This window comes from Numida meleagris, chromosome 12 (genome assembly GCF_002078875.1).
Source record: "Numida meleagris isolate 19003 breed g44 Domestic line chromosome 12, NumMel1.0, whole genome shotgun sequence".
NCBI classification, from domain to species: Eukaryota; Metazoa; Chordata; class Aves; order Galliformes; family Numididae; genus Numida; species Numida meleagris.
This window is the reverse complement of record NC_034420.1, coordinates 17,216,248-17,234,923: the sequence shown is the minus strand read 5'-3', so window position 1 is coordinate 17,234,923 and position 18,676 is coordinate 17,216,248. Positions and strand designations below refer to the sequence as shown.

Below are 18,676 nucleotides of genomic sequence, written 5' to 3'. Positions count from 1 at the left end.
ACATTGCCCTGGGCAGGGAAGAGAAGAATTAGGAGCTCAGGAGCATGCTTCTCATTAATTTTGCAGAAGCACTAATGTTAGAGGGTCAGCCTCTGGAAGGTGGGCTGTGGAGTCCCAAATCTGCAATGTGAACAGAAAGGATTGTATTGGGTAGGAATAAACACGTCAGATACAGCTGTTAGCATGAAATATGCATGAACACAGCGCAGAGGATGTATGGCAAGGTGCAAGCTGCTGATGTCTCAGAGCTTCCAAACTTCCTGGCCAAGTTAAAGTGAAATTTCTGCTGCAAGATGTGTGCATTCTATCAAAATATCACTCCAGAGAAAAGAGCTACTGTCTCCTCCATTTAAGTTAAATGCTCAGAATTCATTCACTAAAAACGTTCCCCTCTTTCCACTTTCCTACCCAGTGACCTGCTCACCCTGCTCAGTGCTTTGAGCCAGAGCCAATCGCCATCTGTGTTACTGACCTGGGTGCTGGGACGCAGCAGTGCACCCCGGTGAGCTGAGCTCACAGGTCACACTGGGACCAGCTGGGAAGCAGCTCTGCAGACGGGGCTGGGCTTCCTGGTGGTTACTGCGTGAAGAGGAGCCAGAAATGTGCTAGTGGCAGCGTGCTGTGATTTCATGCATGGACAAAACCAGATGCAACAGGAAGAACAACTGAGGAAAAGGTATGGAAAGGGGAAGGAAATGTTGCTGTCCTACCTCTGGTTGATCATTCTGCTGTGTCTTGTAGAGTGCTCATCCAGCTGGTAGAGAAGAGCCAAGATCCTCCTGCACACAGACCGAGCTGTTGTGCTTACTTTGTGAAGCACCAGTTAACTCATGGGTGCTGGGTGTGGTTGCTCTCAGAAGAACCAGAAGGTTCTGCTGGGAAGATACTTTTCTCATTTTGTTCACAATATAAATGATACTTGAATTAATATTCATGCTGAAATAAAATTTGAGGGGAGCTTAGTTAGCAGTAAGTGAAAAATACAAGGAAGAAAATGGCTTTTTTCTTCTTTTTGTGGCATAAAAATGCAAGAGAAAGTGGGAAACTATTTCCACACCTTCCAAAAACCAAAATGAATATTATGCATTTATATTTGATTTTGCCTTTGTCCAAGGGCATTAATTATCCTTGTACAGCACAATTGGGTGACAGAGCAGTGAGTTACCGCGTGGAGCTCCAGGGCAGTTAAGGCATTGTCATGGATCCTATTAAAGGGGAAGTAGTCTGTACCGTGATGAAAAGCTCTGGTTAGGCTATGCAAATGAAGTACCAGCTACCAGAGCATCACTGGCCATTTACCGTATGGGAGCAATGGGGCACAGGCTATGTAATGTTGGAATGCATTCAGACAATCCGTTGACTCAAATGGTGGCTGTACGCTGTACTGTCTAGAGATGCTTTATGCTATGGAATAATGACATAGACTTTGACACATTCCTCTCAGTTTTGCTCCTCGTTTGGCAGTATTGCAATGGGAAGTAATATTTCTTCTGCAGCAAGTTTCTGTTTGGGTGACTTTGAGCACTTCTGGGAAGCTGCACCAGCTGGCAAACACCTTGCACTTCTGAGCTGTGCTGGTGAGCACTGCCCCTCCTGTCCTTTTGTCTGTGTGGAAATGAGGAATGCAGACAGATTAATTAGGATTGAGCTCTGTACAGAGCGACCATAGCTTTGAGTAGCTTTGCATATGTTGTTGAAGCAATAACAGTTTGCAAGAAATGCATTTTACGGTGATCAATACAAATGGAAGAAGAGCTGTCCTCCTAGCTGGTCAGTAACCGCCACAAAATACTGCTCACGAGGTCATAACTGCTGATAAAACATTGCAGTGGAACCCGAATTTTGCAGATCAGCATTTGCTCATCATAACATCTCTGCTTAGATTTCAATACCAGTGCCCCACCAGTTGTGGCAGAGGAGATGCCTGTCCATCCTAATGAGCAGTGTCCTGGTTGTGGATTTGATGGCCAGCCCTTGAGGGGATCCACGTTCAGTCACACTGTTAAGAACCACTCAAACACTCACTTCTCTTCTGTGCTGAGTTATTGCCTCAGAACCTCCTCCTTTCTTTCCTCCCTTTGGGAGCCAATTAACACACCCCTAGGGAAAAACAAATAAGTGCAGGTGTCCAGGTGGGTCCACTCAAACAGCAGCCAGAACTTTTGTTTGTTGATTTAAGCCAGATTTAAAGGAAAAAAAGTATCAGCGATGTGACCATGTGAGAAATCTTCTGTCCCCTACTGCTGAGGAAGCAAATGTACAGCAGCAGAGGTGCTGGTGCTTCTGCTGTGTGCTAATAGGTACTTGGCTGCGGGCAAGGCTGAGCACAGTGTAATTTCTGCTCTACAGAGCAACACCTCTGGGTTCCACGGGTACGCTGAGCAGGCTTAGCCGAAAGCTGTGCTTGCCATTAATTCCAGCTCACAAACCCCAGCACCGAGAGAGACGGTGCTGTGACAAATGCAATGAAACCAAATGGCTGTTGGGGTTCTCAAGAAAAGCGACCACAAGCAGCAGGCTGTTGTGATTGCCAGGAGTCTATAAAGAGCTGCTGCGCTGAGAGGCCTGGTGGCACAGAAGTCAGCTACCCAATCACTTTTTTTGGCACTCACAGCAAGTGGCTGCATGGCTGGAGGAGCGCCGTGCGAACGCCATCTGTATGAGTAATGGCTAGTGGCTCAGTGAACAGCAATTTGTTCAGTTATGTAAACCGAAAAGGCTCAGCATGCTTCTGGGAACCCCTGGAACAGCAATGGCGTGGTGCTGTGGCTGGGGCCAAGGTGGGAGCTGGTTTTGGGGTTGGAGCAGGGCCACGGGGCGGTGCTGTTGGCAGATTGCTGTGTTCAGCTGCCAAACAAAACTGTGCCTTAAGGACAGCAAACGCTTCTCTGAGATCCAAACACCTCGCTGGCAGCTCAGAGCCGTAGTGCATGGCACTGCTCGTGCTGCAGTCACTGTGGCTGTGGCAGAGCTGTCACTGCCAGCAGATGGGCAGGGGGTGCTGGGGCAGCTGCTTTAATGCTGGGCTGTGGCTCCCTGTGTGTCAGTGCTCAGGGCGAGGGGCTGTGCAGGAAGGCCAGTGCCTGCTCGCCCAGAAGGGTAATTGATGTAGGATGGACGCTTCTCCTTTTCTTTCTTAAAATATTGCTAGTGATCACAGATTAAATAAATATGATTGAGAACCCCTTTGCCTTCTGTTGATTAACATTCTACTTAAGAAGTCTAATTTTTCCAGTGTTCAGCATGACTCTTTTTTTAGCCTTGGTGTGATTTGTCTCTCAGCTCTGAGCAAGGGGAGCTGTGGTTCCTCTGTGCTGAGCTGCAGGTGTGGGCTGCGGCACCAGCAGGAGCTGCTGGGGCACGGGGAGCTCTGGGTCATTGTAGGAGACGTGAACCCTGCGGTACCAGAGGGAACAAACCTGCCTGACCCGCAGCAAGGGGGAGGAGCAGCCCTGGGTGTCAGGCAAGTGTGCTAAAGCCAATGTTGGCTTCATGGCAAGGTTCCAGAAAGCTGCTCTGAAATCTGCTTAATGTCCTTCTTGTGGGATTTCCAGTTCTAGAAGCGGTCCAGTCCCCCTCTTCTTTGTCAGAATTTGGAGTAGAAGAAAAAAACCAGGAGATTTGGCAGGAAAGCAAAACAAAACCAAATAAATGACCAATCCTGGCAGCGATGCTTGGTTTGTTCGCAGTCAATTTTTTTTTTCCCACTTTATTTCCTTAGAAATATGACTATTTTTTCTCCCCTGGTTTTGTGAAATCAATTTGCAATTGAGATGCATTTCTGAGATCCCAGCAGTGCCGGGACTGGCATCGCCGCTCTCACACGGCGCCATATGCTTCCTTCTGTTTGTTTGCTGCCTCCCAAGCACTCCCAGATCATCTCATTGGTGAGTGCACCACAAAGTACCAGGAAGATGTTGGCACACAATGCTGCCGCTCCTACAAAAGGGGAAAAAGTGACAAATGCTTTCATTATCTGAAGAAAAAGATAAGGAGTTGTTCTGGGAACCCAGCTGACAGTTGTAATAGCTGTTAATGTTTTTCATCTTAAGAATGAGAATTTCAGCAGAGGCAGGTAAACTTCATTAAATTTGTATTCAAAAAATAGGTAACCAACAACAGAAAGCCAAACAGCACTGCACCTGACTTTCAGGACATCTCTTATCAGAGATACAAAGGAAATGCAGTGGGGTTTTTAAAAGTACCTGGAAATCAGGTGCCTTATTTCCATACACCCACAGTTAGCAGGAGTCAGCCTTAGATCCCATTCTCTTTAGAAGTGGATATCTTTTGTCATGCCAGTAATAATACAAAATCAAGAGAATAGACATTATTCCAGTGTTCTGGGAAAAAAAAAAAAAAACAACAACAAAGAACCCACATCTGAGAAGCGTTTTAATAAGAAGAGTTCTTGCTCAGCAAGCCAGTCTGCATTTGCTGCAGACATCGGTGCTTTTGGGGACCCTTTCAGATGCTGGAGTGGTGTGAGAGTCCCTGCTTTGATCAGTTTTGGTGTAAGCTGGTCAGATGCTGACAGTGCCTCTCCCTGCTGCGCTGCCCTGCAGCAGTGGGAGCTCCTGCAGGGTCCTGCATCCCGCTGGGCCCACGCTTGGGGCCATCACACACTGCCTGACCCGCATCCCAGCTCTGCAGGACCATGGAGCTATGGGATATTTCTGAATGCATCAGCATTTCAGAATTCAGTGATGATAAATCACCCTCTGTGCTCCCCCAGGGAGGGATCCATCGTGACCCTCACAGGCATTCTGCTTCTCCTGCTGCTCTCATGTCAGCACCCCGTGCGCCCTGATAGGTCAGGATTGAACACTGGGAGGGCTCTGCCACTGCACGGGGAGGGGATGAAGGCTTCTCACTGCTGTTACTGATCTGTTACATCCTGCAGAATGGATGGAGATCACCTGAATCCTAAAGAGCAGGTGTAGCATGTGCTGTTCAGTGCTTGCTTGCAGCAGCCAGGACTTCAGCCTGCTGCCTTACTCCTGATGGTTGGTCTGCTAATTATCAGAGCTTCACCTTGCTCTTTGCTTCCCTCTGCTCAGCTCCTCCATATCAGTATCATTCCTTGCTCGCAGGGATACTCTCTGATCCTGCCACCAGCAGGGTTCTTACATTTGTAATCTGTGGGCGACCTGTTCTGAGTGGCTGCAGGTCCCCATGCTGTGCTGCTGGGGGTGGTGTTGGGGGAGCACCCCCCAGCCCTGCCCGGATCCTGCAGCCTCTTGTTCCTAAGGGGAAAACCCCCTGAAGGCCTCCCTGAAAAGAATCAAAGTAATTTTAGTTTCAGAGCCATCGTCTGCATCATTTAAAATTTTCATTTTGCAAATGGCTTCGCTGTGAATGTTTAGGGGCTGAGATTTGCAGAACTGTCCGAGTGCAGCTTTCAGATGTTTCAGTGCTCTGGAAAGCTTAAATCGTTCTCTTTCCTTCTGTGCCCCCAGGACGGTCCCGGTGTCTGTGAGCACCAGTGCTCCCTGGACGTGCACTCACCCGACCTCGAGCCCTGGGGTTGTGCTGGGGAGCCCGGGCTGCACGGTGCAGCTGTGCTGACATTTCCCATCAGGTTGTTCCCTCTGAGTTAACAACGTTTTTCTTTCATGCAGCTGTTTACCATTAAATAAAATTGATGGTTCCCCTTGCAACACTGTTGTCATTTCACTTGCTGAGTTGTTCAAACCAGCTCCGTGTGCTCCCATCTCTCCTCAGGCGACTTCATTTTCTGTGTTTTTTAACCGTTTCCCTTGAATAACACGATGATGTTGGTGCTCTCTGAACGCGGTGGTGGAGCAAGACAAACGGCCCCGGTGCTCCCAGCTCTCAGGGGGATGACTGTGACCCTCCTGGGCTGCTTGTCCTGTGCTGTGCAGCTGCAGGCTGTGAGCCCTCCACCTCTGCAGCCCTTCCTGGGACACGGCAGCCTCTGTTCGCACAAGTGCCTGGCTTTTAGGTAGAGTCACATATGGATATATATGACATACTTAATGTACATAAATCTGTGTGTGCATATGGACACCTGTACCTGTGGAAGGAAGCAGGCTGCTTTGCTTTGTAGCAAATGGAAGGATCAGTTATTGTTTGAACAGAGCATGTTACGAATGCTTGGACCTGACAACACCTTCATCATCTCTTCTTTGTTGCAAAGAGCATCCAGGAGGCAGCCCGGAATCAAAGCAGGTGGAGCAGGGAGTCCAGCACTGTGAGGGTCTGTGCTGTGCGGGGTGTGTGTGTGTGCCTGGTGGCACAGGGCACCTGGTGCTGCTGCAGGGCACTGTGGGCTTAGCCCCAGCACAGCAGCCTTGGAAGATCTGCCTGCAGCAACCCCAGGGTCAGAGCAGAGTGGCGACATGTTGCATGCAGCTCTCAGTCCTTCCACTATCCAGGACATGTACACCCACTGAAACTGCACAGGGGAGGGACAAGAGCTCTGCCTGCTGAGCTTAAACTTTTGCAGAGCTTTTTCTTTCCGCCTACATGGGCCAGGCAGTGATGCTGAGAGAGCAGCTGGAGCACGGTGAGAGGTGTGATGCACTCGCTGCCTGCACGGAGCCGTGTGCTCCCTCTAAGGGGATCCCTTCCCTGCAGGTGCTATGGGGCAAACACCCACCGTGGAGCTCAGCACTTGCAGTGTGTGTCCCCTCTGCTGCTGCTGCCTCCCGTTCTGGCTCTGTCCCCCTGCTCAGCTGCCCGGCTGGCTCTGTGCTGAGGTGCAGGGAGCTTTCCAATCACCATGCTGTGACCTCAGGTACATCTGCGTGCCATAGCTGTACAGGTGCATAGATGCACAGAGAGATTCCTCATTCAATTTATGCCCTGTAAGGCCTCGTGCAGCACTTCTGCCAGTGATGGTTTGGGATGTGACAAATGGCCATACTGCAGGTGCAGGGAGCAGGAAGCACTGCTGTGTCTGGCTGTTGGGATGAAAGTGAGCTGGTTTTAATAGTGGGATGCATTTGGATTGTTACGGTGTCTTTTTCACTCCTGCTTTATTATTATTTTTTAATTTATTTGCCACTAGGCTGCTTCCTGGGCCTAATTAAATGCTCTGCTAATCCAGAGCCAGGTTTCGATTCACAGAGTTCAATCTGGTCCTCTTACTTTCCTGGCACTAAACCCTTTTGCAGTAACAGCGCATCTTCCCAGCAGGACGGGGAGGTGCTCTCCAGCTGAGATGTTCTTTCCCACCAGGGACTCGTTCTCTCTCGCTCTCTGCCATTTTTCACCTGTGCTATCTTTCGGCTAGAACTCAGGCTTGCAAATTCCCGTTCCTTTGAACAGCATTTTCCCCCAGTAAGAAATGCAGATCCTGCAGTCCAAAAATAGAGGTGATTCCAACAATGAATCAGCTGCAATGCTTTTCTGCTCTCCCGGATTTTTAAGGATGTTTTTAGGTTATTCTGTTTCCTATTCTGATCACCACTATTACTTTCCCTACAGTGCCCACGTTTCTTACAAGTTCTCCTATGATGCTCCCTAATTAACACCTGGCATATTCACAAATAGCAATTGGTTTCTACCCAGTTCAGTTTGTTCCAAAATGTACGTTGATATTTTAGCATGCTTGGTACTAAAGTAAAGAAACTGAGAAAGTAACAGGGCTAGGATAACTGGCGGTTAAAATACAATGCAAAAAATACAAAAGGCTGCATTTGTTTGGCAGTCAGGCTGCCTCAGCCCCAGATGGCTGCGGGGCAGCAGCGCGGTGCTGTGCGGGTGCAGAGAGGTGCTGCTAATTGCAGCCCTGCAGGGGTGGAAGCGGATGGTGAGCACTGAGATGGGGCAGAACGAGGACGCAGCAGTGCACTTCTGGTCCTTCTGGCTTTGACTTGCTTATGGCTGCTGCAAATTCTTCCTTAAAACCCCACCTTTCTGCTACAGATTGAACCTTTTTTTCTGAAGAAGAGCTTGCCTGGTGGAGCTGATACTAATACCAGCAGGACAGAGAACTGTTTTACACACTTCAATGTTTTTCCTGCTTAGAACTGAAAGCACTGCTGAGTGCATCCCTTTATTACAATTTTACTTCAACACAGGATTGCTTTTTCCCCTGGGGGTTTGTTTTGTTGAGTGCCCACAGTTTCACTAATGAATGAAGTGCTCCTCCTCGGTCACTGCGCTCATTATGGGATGCTGCTGGGACACAGGGTGACACAGCGTGCAGAGCCCCCCTGCCCCAGCACTGCGGCTGTTGGTCATCTGTTGGAGGGCAGCATGAGTCAGGTCGCTTCCTCCCAGCACTGGGGCACTCAGGAAGATAACACATGGGAGAAATAACCACTGAGGCTGGAACTAGAGGCTCAGTGAATGTAAATCAGTGTGCGGTCTCAGCCTGCTCTGCTCTGCGCCTGCTGCCAGCACTGCTCCCTGCTTGAGCCCAGCTGCTTCCCATTGTCCGTTCTTCACTTTCACATTGGTTCCCTTCTGTTTGTGTTGCTGCAGGCACAGCCCTGTCTGGTGGTGGCTGCTCTTCATCTGCTCTGCAGCGGTTTGGACATTCCCCTCAGTTCTGCATGGGCTGCCTCCAGGACTCTCCTGGTTTTTCAGAGCACAAACAGCTTGTTTTTGCTAAATCAACCCAGTGCCCCGACTCAGCAGTGGCTTGCAAGCTGCAGTACAAGCAGCCTCTTTCCTCCTATTTGATAAAGAGAAAATAATCAGCAAGCCAACGCTGATCTAGTGATGTCAAGCCAGAAGCTGTTAAATTGGAGCTGACCACTCAACTGCTTTAAATATCTGGTGCCTCAGGTGTTGCAAAACCAGCTTTGCAGAAATTGGCTGCTTGCTGAAGGCTGCACTGTTAACAGCACACCAGGTACTACCAAGCCCACGCTCACTTGCAGTCTGTTTCCTCTTCCCCCCTGCCCCTCTCCCAGCCCTGCTCAGGTGCTGGCTGACACATGCCCCCTGGCTGCAAACAAATACCGTAGTAATTTTTGACCCTTCTGCTTCACTAAAGGGGAAATAAAATGTTGTGTTATTGCAAGGCATGGGCATCAAGCAGCAGAAGCAAGAATGCAGTGAAATGCTCTCTCTAAGATGACTTTTAAGATTCTCCTCTTGGGCAGAACGACCACGTTTCCATTCTGGGGCTCAGGGCTGCCCTAAATCCGCTCAGCACAGTGTGCAGACGCTGCCCTTGGGCTGAGCATGGTTCAGCTGCAGCCCCCGCCCCCAGGGCTGCCCCACTGCCATGCACCATCAATCCAACCCCTTGCAGCCATTCTGCACAGAGTGTTTGGCACCTGCTTCTTTGGTCAGAGCAGAACTTTACTGACTGCTGAGGTGCTTCCAAGTGCCACAACTCTGAGGCTGCGTTTCTGTTGCACTGCTGCTGATGGGGTCTGAACAATGAAGTGGGCAACTGCCCCAGCACCAGATGCAGGCTGCCTGTTGTCCACACAGGGGTGACAGTTTGGAGCAGAAGTGCTAAGTCACAGCCTGAAGAAGTGTTGGAGCACCTGGGTGGAAGGCAGGGCCAGCCCAGGGGAGCTCAGGTGCATGCAATGCAATGCACCTGAGTGACAGGAAGGGCTGGAGCCAGGATCCACCCCTTCCCAGCCCTCATTGAAGGGTTGGTGGTGGAGGTGATGGGATCTTGCTGGAGATCCCTGTGCATCTGAGGCCTTCTAAGGGTAAGAAGGCTTTTTTTCTTCATTTGTTTCTGTGCCTGTTGCTGCTGCATTGAGTGTATCCTCACTTGCTGTAGCCTGGGTCTTTGATACTCTGCTCTCATTGCTGTTTTCCATTGTGTTATGGTATTACACTGCTGCAGAATGTTCTTGTCCTTGGGACCCTTGTGCTGTGCAGTCTGGGAAGTACAGCATGAAAGCTCCTTTTAGAGCACGACTATGGCAGTAAAAGTGAAAGATTTGAGAGTGAGCAAAGCAGGCATCAAGTACTGCACTGTGAATTGCAAACACGTCTGAGGGAAGAATTATGTTTCTTTTGCTGTTGTGCACTTACATTTCAATTCAGAAGTTTATAATGAGTGTTTTGATTATTCCATTTCCATTAATGTGCTTTTACTCTGTGTTCTGGTGGTACAATAAGAACAGTTTATCTTACAAAAATGAGCTGGTTCTAACTCGTACCGCTGATGGGAGCGAAGCCTCCTGTGAATCCCTGTGCGTTCTGTGGGCTCTGCTCTGCGCGGATGTGGGTTTGTCTCAGGCTGATAGGTAAAAGAATGATGATGCTGATGGAAACATCTTGTGGCAGTGCAGCAGGACACAGCAGCTCTCCCTCTCCCTTTTCGTTGGGACCCGTGCTTAAACATCTGATTGCTTGTGTGTGGCTTTAGTAGAGGGCACCGCTACCTTACTGGGGAGCTGTGCCATCTACTTTGTCCTAGTGGTTTTTTTTCCCCTTATTTTTGAGGGTCCTCACTTTCCTTTGTCAAAGCCTTCCTTGAAAACCAATGCCACGAGGCCCCAGATGGCAGCCACAGAGAGGGGGGATGAGGAGGAGTGGAGCTGCTCCTCCCGAGGTGATGCTGGGGGCTCGGGGCCCCGCACGCTGCCTGCAGCAGCCTCCTCACAGTGCTTGTTTTTGTGTCCTGTGTTCTGACACATTTTTCTGTCATTGCACCATTCCTGCCTCCACAAAGGGTTTTGTATTTCTTTTTGCACCCCAGGCCCTGGTTCAGAGCCCCAGAGTGGTGAGTGTCTGTGGCCGTGTTTGTCTGTTCCTTGTTTAGAGATAATCCGATGGGACATGACAAAGGCAGGGCGATGAAATAGCTTCAGCACGTGGCCAGCTCTGTTTAACGGTGGTTGATGAAGAAAGCATACAGCAAAACTTGCCTCCCCAGCGGGTTCTGTGAGCAGCAGTTTGTCAGGTTGCGTTTCTCAGTGCTGCGTCGCATTAAGTTCTGCTGTGACTGGTGCTGAGCTGCAGTAATGCGGCATCACCTCAGAGCTTCAGGGGAGCACTGCGAGCTGCTCCCAACACAACTCGGGGTCAGAGGCAAACAGCCCCCGGTACCAGCTAGGGGTGCAGGTGGGTGTCTGTGGGGCTCCAAATTCACACGCAGCCTCTGAGCTGCCACGTGCACAGGGTGCAGCCCCAGTGTGACCTGCAGCCCATGGGACCGAACCCAGCAGCGGTGCCACCAAACGCCATGCTACAGTGAGATGGGCAGAGCAGGGCAGCATTGCTGGGTTTGTTGGGTATGAGCACCAGTTCTGTGATATTTGCTCAATGTTTCCAAAAGCATGTAGTGGCCATGAGCTACAGATTACCTTCTGAGGCCTTGTTAGTTCTTTTATAAAAACATGTGGTGCCTTATTTGCTAGTAAATGTGCTATGAGTAATTAAATCTAAATTGCAGCTGTCAAAAGCAGAGAACAGAGTGGTGATGTTTTGCCTTTGCTCTCTTCAGCTCAGGGTGCTGACATGTGAACATCCATCCTCCCTCTGTTTTCTGTGTGGAAGGATTTCTAACAAACATAACTGGAGCCCTGGGGTCGGGCTGCAGAGGTGCTCAGTTACAGCCATGCTCTGTGGCAGCTCCACTGCTGCAGCACTGTGTGCTCTGTGCAAACCAATTAACACGAGGAAGTGTACTCCCATCTAACATCTGAGTCATTCTCTGGCATGCAATCATTCACCATAAATGCACATGAAGCTGGAATTCAATTAATCAGCCTGTACAATAAGCCTGCCTCTTGCTATTCTTTCCTTATACATTTTTCTTTGAATAAAAATGTAGTTGTCAGTGCAAAATATCAGACCAGAGCCACATAACAAATAGCTATGGATTTGTAATTAAGCCCAATAAAGCCTAAGATGAAATATAAAAGGCGGAGAGCTAAAATCCAATTAAAACTTATTATGAGAAACACAATGCCAGTTTGTTCCAGGCAGAGCGCGCTGTACCCTGGCTTGAGGCAGCGTCAGTTCCTGGGTTCGATAACGAGCCCGGAGGTGCAGCTCGAGGGGTGTGCAGGGGGAGGTGGGGACAGGGGCCGGGCTGGGGGCAGAGCTCTTGTCTCCATTAGTGCCCACTGCCAGGTGCGTGCCCGTGGCTCTGCAGAAACAAGCTGTGTGCAGGGCCAGCTCTGTGCCCTGCTCCGGTCCCTTGTGAGAGTTACCCTGAATCAGGAGAGGCGTAGGGATATAAATGGTTTTTCTTTTCTTCACTTTGTTCCAGCCCGAAAGCTTCTGAGGCGTGGGAATAAATGCATGAAGTTAACTCAGATGGAAAACAACTGGACTTAGAGCTTAAAGTGGGGGAAAATATTGGATCGCTCTTCCCAGATTTCTCATTGTTACAAAATAACTGTAATTATTCGCTCTTCTTTCTTTCTTTCTTTTTCTTTTTCTGCTATTGAATTCCTCCATTGTTAAACATGCAATTCTCCTAAATAGCAGAGAGAATCAAATCAGCCTGGCCTCTTATTTCATTCTGACCCTCATCTCTTTTTAAAATTTGATTACAGGCATGACTCCCTAGTGCCTATTTCGTGTCTTTGTAGCATTAATGGCCTAAAACCGCTTTGTTTGTGCATTTATTTATTTATTTCAGCCGATGGCGCTGGCTCTGCAGCTCCACCCTTCAGCTTCGAGCAGCCATCACTGACCATTTCACATCTCCACGTTCCACCTCCCAACTTCCATGGCGACCAAAGCTCTAACCCCCAAGGAGTTTACCCATGGTTCCCAAACCTGTAGGATCCCCAAACCTCCAAAGTGAAGTAAAGGCAAAAAATGTCCTGTTCAAGAAAGAAGCAGCTTGCTTCTGGAATCTGCCATTAGAAAGCAAGGGAAACCTGAGCAGCTGGGCTTTCCTTTTCCCCAGATGAGGAGACCTGCTTCTGTAGGAACAAGCTGCAGCTGGGTGTGGGAGGGGGCCTGGGAGCAGCCCGTGCCTCTGAGCATGTGCCTAAAATCCAGCTTTGTTTTCGCATTCCAACTCACTGAAATCACGTTGTCACATTTCTGTTTATTTGTCTGCCTTATGTTTACACACAAGGTATCCTGTTAGTAAACAGTGTAACACTTCAGACCACCCTCTGCATTTGAAGGTGAAAAGCACTGGGTTTCCTGTGACAGGCAGTTACAGACACGTGTTCTGTGCTCCTACAGGAGAGCAGGACAAAGTGCTGCCTTCATCAGCCTCCTCAGAGAGCAGGAGTGGTGGGAGAGGATGGCTGTTCTGTAGTTAAAGCGGAGTTAGAATGAGAGATGAGTGCTGGTGTGAGGCAGTGGATCATTGGGCTGGGTAACACGTGCTTCATGGGGACTCAGTTTTTCTGGGTGCTGGTGACTTGCACAGTGAATTCTGGATAGAAAGCAGATACTTAAATAATTTTGGTTTAATTGTGTGCAGTATCTTTACTTTTGCCTTTAAGGAATCTACCTGTAAAGATCTTTTCTTTCCAATGTCTTGTGTAGAGAGAGCAGAGTGCTGGCTCCTGTTCCTCTGCCTTCAGTGTATGCCACCATATAACTTAAATCCAAAAATGTTGTTACACGTGGGATGTTGCAGTCAGGAAGATAAATACTGGACTGGGAACTGGGGAAGAGCAATGGAGCCATCAGATCTCGGGGAGGACTGTTCCTGAGCTGGGATGCTGTCAGGGTTGGAGCTGTAGCTCAGCTTCCTCAGCCAGATTTTGGTGTCTTTGAGGTTAGATCTGTACTCTCATACTTCTGGTGCTTATATATATGTTTGTGCAAACACAATGCTAAAAGTGTTTAGGCTGCAAACTTAAGCAATGAAACACACGTGGTGCTGTTACTGCTGCTGGCACATGGCAGGGACAGGGCTGCGGTGTCCCTGGAATCCTCCAGCTGTTTGCAGAGGGCGGAACAGCCCCTTGCTCTGCGGGAGCACAGGGGTGCAGGTTTTCCTCTCCGAAATCCCCCAGCTATGCCCCTTAGCAGACTTTGCCTTCCCACATGGCTGTCCAGGGGAGCTGGTTGTCGCTGTATGTCCTTCCCTGCTCCCAATTCTTCCAGGTATTAACAAAGCAGTGATTTCTTAATTAGATTTCCTGGCATTGTTATTCAGATTTTTTTTTAATTATTTAGACGGCGAGTTGGATTTTGAGCTGTTCTTTACCGACAGCTTGCTTAGAAACAGCATCTAAATGGCACGGAAAGCAAAGACAGTGCCAGAAACCATTTCCAGGGAATCAATTTCATGTCTCCGTGTGGCTTCCTGCTGGCCATGGGAGGCTGAAATCAGGAGCAGGCATTAAATCCAGGGCTCCGGGAGGCAGCCGTGCTGGGAGCGGCTCCATGGAGGCACGCGCTGCTGCAATCAGCCGAGCAGGACCCGCTGCACGCTGCCCCGAGCACGGGGAGATGGGCAGGGCTCCCTGCTGCCATCAGGGCAGCGCGGGGAGCAGGCAAGCTTGCCTGGTGATGGCCTCATCTGCAGGAGGCCCCATTTCCGTGCTCAGAGGACAATCTTGGACTGATTTCTTTGGCCGTCTGATTTTCTTGTAGTAGATTGCATTGCGGATTGAAGCTCTATTCCTCCCTCTTTTCCTTCCTCCCTCCGTTCTGCCCGGTGGCGGCTGCACGAGGAGGTGCTGTGCCAGAGCACAGAATGCAGCTTGTTCTCTTTGGTTGCCTAAGCTTTGCTATCTGTTTATTTTTCTCTCTTTAATTACTCCATTAGTAAAATATTTTAAGTGTATTAACCAAAATAATGTCAAAGGATTTTTACTCTGGTATGTGTGCCAACAATAATCATTGCTAACTCTTAAACAATTGTAATAAAATAAGTGTCTTGCTGCTAATGATACCTCATTTGTATTAAAGATGCTTTAGTAGGAATGGTTCCTACAATTATTTCAACTAACGCTTAACTACTATGTCGGATTTTGAAATCAAAGTACATGCATGGAAAATTACAAGCTACTCTGCCACACTCAGCAGCGCGCAATCGCTCCCGAAGCCCAGGAGCACTGCTGGCTTTGAAGATCACTGCAGAAGATTAGCTACCTGTAGTGGCAATTAGCAGTGTGAATTACAGAGCCATGCTCTGAATCCTCTGAGCGTGACAGCGGGCAGCAGCTGCAGCAGGAGCCTGGGGAGGCCCTGAACCTCCTCCCGTGTGCAGCCGCTTCCCTCCTGTGCACGTGTGTGTAACTGCTCCCTTGGGAGACCTCAGCTTTGGGGTCACGGTGTTGCTCAGGTACAGCCCCCCCAGAGGAACCCACAGCTGTTCCCTGTCCTGGGCCGGGCGCAGCTCATCTCTGCCTGTGGAGGTGCTGGGAAAGAGCCCCTGTGCTGGTGCTGATCTGAATGCTTCCAAAGAGGGAACACGTGGTTGGGATCCAGGTGTTTGTGTTGCTGATTTCTGTAGGAAAGGCAATTGAGAAATCACCTGTTTGAACTCAGGGGAGTATCAAATAATGATTTAAGTGCCACGCATTGGTCCTTTTCAGTGTGAAATGAAAAGGGTTTGTAGGGCTGCAGCTCTGAAGAGGATTTGATCCACGGTTTTGGAATGGTTTTAGAAGTGATCCTGAATTATTCAATGTTAAAAAACACACAAATGACCAAACAAACCCCACCAAAGCAACCGTGGCAGCAATGCTCTGATTAACTTAATTGACCAGTGACAGCCACCTGGATTCTGAGCACCCAGGGAGGGCAGGAGCTGGTGCCTCTGCCCCCAGAGCTACAAAGGGCCCCGAGGGCTGGGGGTGGTGGGCTCCTGGGCCACTGGCTTGTTCAGATTGCTGGACTATGTAAGGGTTTGTTGTTTGAGACTTGTTTCTTTTAAACATTGATGTTTCTATTTTAAACACTTGTTTGGGTAGTGGAACAAAGCCGCCTTTAGCTCAGGTTATGAGCAGCATGCTTTTATCCAGCCCTTCCCGGCTCCATTAGCGAGCTTCCTGGGGAGGCTGTTCCAGCTCAGCGCTCCCTGAGGGTCTCCCTGAGCCCCCGGTGCTGCATTGAGCTCTGGAAATGAGCAGATGAGGCAATGATTCATGACTGCTGTCCTTAATGCATCAGAAAGTAATTAGTGGTGATGGCTAATTGGGATATGTTTCAGCGAAGGGCATCAGGAAGTCTTCCTGAGCTGTGTGACCCAGGGCAGCAGAGCCCTCACCAACTCGTTTCACCTCCAGTTAGAGCTGTGTGTTAGGTGCTGGTTGTAGGTTGCAAGTGGATAAAGAAAAACAGCTTGGGAAACACGTAGATAGTACTTTGAATGTGGCATATGCCCCCACAGAATTACTTAAAAGGAAACTAATATTATTTTTGAAATCAGACAGAGTCACATTAAGCACAGCATTGCAATGCTTCCAAGCCAATTAAAATGCAGTTGGTTTTCCTCTAGAAAACAAATCTAGATTCCAAGTGGATGTGAAAGTGTTAATGTAGCTGCGGATTTCTTGAATAGGAAAACTCCCCCAGCCCTCAGGTCCTGTCCCTGAGCCCATGGCCATACAGCAAGGGCTGTGCTGTGCTGCTGGGGGGTGGGGGGTGAGGGCTGTGCTGTGCTGTGCTGCTGGGGGGTGGGGGGTGAGGGCTGTGCTGTGCTGTGCTGCTGGGGGGTGGGGGGTGAGGGCTGTGCTGTGCTGTGCTGCTGGGGGAGCAGGAGCTGCAGCCCAGAGCTCACGCAGCCTCTGTTCCTCCCTTACACAGAGCAGGCAGCACAGAGTGAGATGTGTTTATAAGTTTGTGCTGTAGACTTTATCACTGAAGTGTGGAGAAAGAGCAGCCACTAACAAGTAAACTTCAAGGCAGAAATTAGAACATATGCAAACGCAGATGCTGCTGTGGGAGAGATTTCTGAACGTTGCTTTCTAAAGTAAATGAAAATGCATGCAGCACCTGCAGCCTGGCAGAGCCTAACGAGCTGTGACGGCGATCAGCTGGACCATGAGCAACTTTCTCCAGCAGTGATTAACAAGTGGAATGCAAATACCACATGGAATGGGTTTTAGAAAGCTGTGAATATGTTCTTGCTTGTTTTTTTTTCCTGTTTGAAAAGCACATCGGGGTGGAGGGCAGCACCGTGCTTGCAGTGACGCTGGGAGCAGCCCCAGTGTGCGAGGGGCACGGGGCCGGGCATGGCCTCCAAAAGAGGAGTGATGGATGCTGGCGGTGCTGGGGCATCCCGCTTCTGTTTGCACTGAGGGCACTCTGCTTTCTGGGCCCCTTCGTGTGAGCTCTTCTGTTTGGAGGAGGTGCAGGAGAGGGTGATTTTTCAGCCCCAATTAGAAAATTAAGGACATTCAACTCCCACGCATCAGTTTGTCATGTTCTGCTTCATCGCGGCCATTTAGACAGAGGGATTTTGAAATTTCTCTGTGACAAACTGTTTGAATTCAGCAGGACTGCCTTATTTCCTCAGGAGTGGTGCTCGAGGCGTGGCGATGCTCTGTGGGGCTGCTGTGCTCCAAGCGTGTCTGCAAAGCAGGGCGAGCAGCTGTGATGCTTCGAGCCTTAATTTTGGTGCAGTCTGCAAACACAGGACTTGATGTTCTGGAGACGGGGAACTTTTCAAGTCCCAGTTTTCTCCTGAATGTGTGTGTGTTTCAATATCTGACTGTATCCATTAACTCAGAAGGTAATTTCACCTGTTTGATACAAGGTGGATTTGAATGATATTCCTCGAATAAATTATGCATATACCTAGCAGGCAATATAGACTTTGTGTGAGGGAAGAGGTGGTACGCGGCCAAATGCAGTTCGCTATTTGCTCAGTCTGTTTTGTGTCAGAGCCTTTAACTGAACTTTGCCATCAGCTTCTGAGATTTGCCATGCCTGAAACTCCAGGTCGTAAGAAAGGCTTTTTAATGACACTATGTGCAGTCTTTGTCCTTGTGACATTAATTCTCAAAAATGGGAACTAAAAAGAAGCAATGAATGTTATTTCGGTAAGTTTACTGGCAGCAGTTAAAACACAAAGGCGCTTTTTGTGATGGAGGAGCAGCTGGTGTTAGCAAACAGGGCTCTTTTCTCCAACAAATTATTTTCCCTTTCAGGGTTGTGTGTGAGCTACCATCAACAATGGTGGTCCTGGTGTTTTTCTCCACTTAACTGAGCATTGCGTTCACACCTACTGCTTGCACAAAGTGTTAACTCCAATCCTCTGAGCCTGAGCATCTTTTGTAGGCGTGGAGCTCATGAGTTGTAATTAGACAAACTTTTTTTACACTTGCTAGAAAACGAGGATCAGTCTCAACAAGTTTCATTAAGTAAACAGTGTATTAAAATGTTCAATACATCTCTGAGCAGACCTGAAATCATCTCATCAAACACCCCTCAGAGCAAGGGGCCAAGGCGGGGGGGTTAGGGTTTTTCCAGATGCAGGGTCTGGATGAACTTCTCAGTTAAATGCTGCTGGTGCAGACACCCAGGGGGCTCCCAGGGCGTGCGTGGTGTCAGGCTGCGTGCGTTGGGGCAGCAGAAAGGAGCTGTGTGCTGCCCTGCTGTGCTCAGGGCACGCTGAGTGTTCTCCCCATCCCCGTGGTTCTACACCTCCTCGGTCGTTCCCTCTCTCCCGCCCAGTGCAGCCCCATGTGTCTGAGCAGAGAGCGCTGTGAACTCACAATGTTGGGACACCTGAGGAGGGGTGAGCACCCCGGGTTGTTCTTCCAGGAATGTCAGTGTCTCCGTTGCCAGCTGTCCTCTCGCTGACAGGAGAGCTGCGCTAAGTGTTTCCTTTTCGCTTCTTGTTTGGCAC

The 18,676-nt window shown here is 49.3% G+C and overlaps 1 long non-coding RNA gene across 2 annotated transcripts in view; it reads left to right on the top strand.

The window, feature by feature from the left end:
• LOC110405431 overlaps positions 9,579-18,676 on the top strand; it is a 47,206-nt gene continuing 38,108 nt past the window's right edge. For both annotated transcript variants that reach the window (XR_002442872.1, XR_002442871.1), the window contains exon 1: positions 9,579-9,647. This is a non-coding gene — a long non-coding RNA (uncharacterized LOC110405431). The remainder of the gene's footprint in view (positions 9,648-18,676) is intronic.